Source organism: Danio aesculapii, chromosome 5 (genome assembly GCF_903798145.1).
Source record: "Danio aesculapii chromosome 5, fDanAes4.1, whole genome shotgun sequence".
Classification (NCBI taxonomy): Eukaryota; Metazoa; Chordata; class Actinopteri; order Cypriniformes; family Danionidae; genus Danio; species Danio aesculapii.
Genome location: NC_079439.1, coordinates 58,187,535 through 58,191,482, shown reverse-complemented (window position 1 = coordinate 58,191,482; position 3,948 = coordinate 58,187,535). Strand labels below are relative to the sequence as shown.

The 3,948-nt window shown below is 32.3% G+C and overlaps 1 long non-coding RNA gene across 1 annotated transcript; it reads left to right on the top strand.

The window, feature by feature from the left end:
- The first annotated feature begins 2,016 nt into the window (after positions 1-2,016).
- On the top strand, positions 2,017-3,561 carry LOC130228620 (uncharacterized). The gene is made up of 4 exons (XR_008837792.1): positions 2,017-2,165; positions 2,622-2,714; positions 2,806-2,900; positions 3,282-3,561. It is a non-coding gene; the product is annotated as an uncharacterized LOC130228620 (long non-coding RNA).
- Positions 3,562-3,948: the final 387 nt, after the last annotated feature.

The following is a 3,948-nucleotide window of genomic DNA, read 5'->3' as shown; positions in this document are numbered from 1 at the left end:
TATTTTTGAAAAAATAACCACAGTTTGCGAAAGAGATTCCTCAAAGGTGTTAAGAACACATCATGGGACCCGTGCTGTGAAAAATGCCTCAATTTAAGCAAAGCTATTTGTGACCAGCTGGAATAGTTCAAATCGTTTTCTAAACTTTAAGCATCTTAAAACCTGTTACATCAAGTTGTGTTTGTCTGATCCTCTTTTAAAACTCTTTAACTACTGCTCGTCATTATCACGATAATTTCACTATGAAGTTTATGACTTACAATTAAACAATTAAGTGCCTGCTGGCTATTAATGCATTTTAATTAAATGACACTAAGTATTCCCAACTATAAATGTTGTTGTTTAATTTTGTCTATAGTCTCGACGGTTTTGACGGCACATTTATCATAACAATTCAAGTCTCTTTCAAAACAGATATCTGATTTGCAAAGACAAAATGGAGCATATGGTAAGCCGCAGTTTTCAGAAATGAATAAACTCCACTGACTGATTTCTGAGACTTTAGGTTCTGTCAAACAGGCAGACTGTTCTTGTCATTCAAATCTCAGTGGTGTGTAAATAAATCATTATTCCGGCTTCACACGTTGACTCGCAGTTTTGCAGCTTTCACGCTTCACACTTCCCGTCTATTTCTATTTAATGAAGTGATCCTATCAAAACTACACATTTCATTCCTCAAACTAATGCTTCAAAAAGTGTGGCTCGTGGCTTATAGGTTAAATAAAACTAATTAAAATGCTCTAGATTAGAATATTTTGATCAGTTTGAAACATTAAAACTAATCTGCTTTTTGTTGAAGTGAAAGGAGACTACTTGTTTATTTCTAGCTGTATTCAGTTTATTATATCTAATGACTTGAGTCAGGTGACAACTGTCTGTTTATTTAAAAATGCATTGATGGATGGTTATGGATAGAGGAGAAGAGCACGACATCAACCTCAAATCTCATCAGGAGGAGCTGAACTAATTTAACTGAACCAAATGTAGTTCTGGATGCATTTGTGTTCCAAATACCCTGATTTTCCTAACAAGGCAATGGAATTCTGATGTTGTTTACCACATGAACCTTCAGAAATCACATTATGCCAAATTTGCTTCTCAAGAATCATTTCTTATCATTGTCAGTGTTTAAAGAGCCCCTGTTATGTATTATAAAAGGTTTGGGGGTCTCCAACAACAGAATGATATGCATGCAAGGTCAAAAAAACACGTTCATTGTCTTATAATATGCATTTATTTTTATCTAATTATCCCAACGACTCCCATATGATTTGTTCAACGATTCATTTGCTCTCCTTTGCATGAGGCTAATCTGCACTGATTGGTCCATTGACCCAATCGGTTATGATTGGTCGACTGGGTTCAGCGCAAGACAGAGAGAAACGCCCACCACAGTTTTAAACTATGGTTATGAAGTAGCACAGAGTATGTGAGAGCCCAATGCAGGTATGCAATAAAGCAATGCAGTTAAACATATGCATATTACTCTATTCTTAACCCTAACCCCAAGTAATAACAACGACACACATTCAGTATTAATACACACAGTGGCAAATGTTGAACTATTTTGTAAATTGACCGCACCCACGCGTGTGAGGAAACAGCTGATGGTGGCCATAGCAAAGGCAAATGGCAGAGGATCGCGAGTTCATAAACACATTTAAATCTGTTAAGAAATAAGCACACGTCACATTTTCAACATGGTTTTGGGCGCAATATGTGAATAACCCCATAAAGATTTAACCTGAGAGATACAGTACAAGCTCTGCTCTATAATAGATACATGATTACAAGCCACACTGTAAAAAATGAATCTTGAGGCTTGTAATTTTCATTAAAAAAATTAATGTGGTCATTAAAAACAATGAGCATATTTTCTTTAAAAAATTGATATTCTGGATTTATTATAAAACATTAAGGAGATTTCGCTAATATAACTAAGATTTTAATTTTACTTATTTTTTTAAGCAAACTAGTGCAATTATTAAGCTTAATTTGAGAAACCAATTAAGCTAATAAAATTGAGGAAAGATGGCTTCACGTTTATTTTAAGAAAATTCACTCAATTATGTGGATTTGATTGAGATGTTTGCATTTGAATCTCAACAACGGCAGTGATCAGACGACATTTTGAAGGAGCAGATCAACAGCGAGCATGTTAAGAGGTAAGCATTTTATCATTTACAGTTTATCATTTTATTGTCTTAAGTAGCCTAAGCTCTTTCAGGAAAGACACATGCTGTTCAAACTTGTTCAGGAGCTTAGTTTTTGCCATATGATGTATATAGGGATACACAGGTATTTTTAACCACCCATTCCTATTTGAAATTGATTTGCTTCAATGTTCATTCTGAATTATATAATGAAGTTGAACAAATTATTTGCATCGTAATATTTAACAGCAACGATCAGGCAACAGTTAAGCAGACGAACAACAGTGAGCTTGTTAAGTGGTAAATCTAAGCTAAGCTAACTTAGCTAGCTATTCAATGGGGTTTATGTACAGCTAGTGCTTTTCCATTTCATAAGGATCCTTTTACAGCATTGCTGATGTAATGTAATGAACTGTTTATATATAATACTGAACATAAATACTAATATTTGTTTGCTTCATTTTTCAGTTTAATGAAGAAAACGTTTGCAGAGTTTTCCCACTAAAGAGGAGCAGTTTATTGAGGCAGATTTTGATAAAGAGAATGGGTGCCATACATCAGGTATTTTTAATAATGTTATTTGTGTATTATTATTATTATTATTATTATTATTATTATTATTATTACTAATTTCTACACTTTTTTGCATCAGACCTCACATTAAATCAGGGATAAATCGAGAGATGTCATCCTCTGTTGCTGGTTTATCTGTATGAATAAGAGGAAGAGCTCATCCAGGAGTGCAATGTAAGTGTCTCAAACTGTTTCAGATATTTATGATCTTCCGAAAACTGCATTTTATATTTTTGCATGCTTACAAAAAAAATATAAAGCTCAAGCATTACACTGTTGAATGCACTATTCCTTGTATAAACATGGTATGTTTTTATAAATGTCTGTACACTAGTATACATTAAACACCCTGTCCATTATAAGTCAAAATACTTGTGTATTTGTGTCAGTCAGCAACATCTACTCAAACATTATGAAGAATTACAGTTCACAGATATAAAAAGAAATGGTTTATTTCATTAATATATTTCCTTAATGTGTTTTAGTAAACCTTAAACATTTGAAATGTACAACTGCATAATTTCAATCTAATAAACGTAAATGTTTATTTTACAGTGTGGGAATGCACAGAGAATTGCTGTCTGTCAGAGGGATGACCAACCATGAGGACTTCTGCATTGTCTTGGAGGATAAGTGAGTCATGGCTAGCCTGGAAAATCTAGAATCGCTGAATTGGATTTATACAAATATTCCACAAATTAAAATCACTTACAAAGAAACGAATATTAAGTTTGCAATACACAAATTCTGTCAAATATTGTCTAAAATGCGACTATTCCTACAAAGGAAAGTTGACAGGTCAGTTTTTTCCATGACATGGATAAAGGAATTTTTATCAGAGATTAACATTGCTGTAAATTTTACATAGATTTGTTTAACATATTGCACCATTTTGTTATCAGTGTAACATGTAATAAAATGATATTTGGCCTAAATGTATTGTGTATGTATTTCATTATACATTATATATTTTACATTTTATGAATGAGTAATTTTAATTAATTAATTTGAGTAAATGGTGGTTTATTTGCATATATTATAAAAGCACATTCCACTAATAATATTAAAATCATCATCTATCACTTAAAAAAACTAGTAATTTTCACATGATTCTTTCAAGTGGTTTTTGTTAAAAAAAATAAATATGAGTAAATGGTGGTGGATTTGCTTAAAATATAAAAGCACATTCCGCTAATAATATTAAAATCTTCATTTATCACTC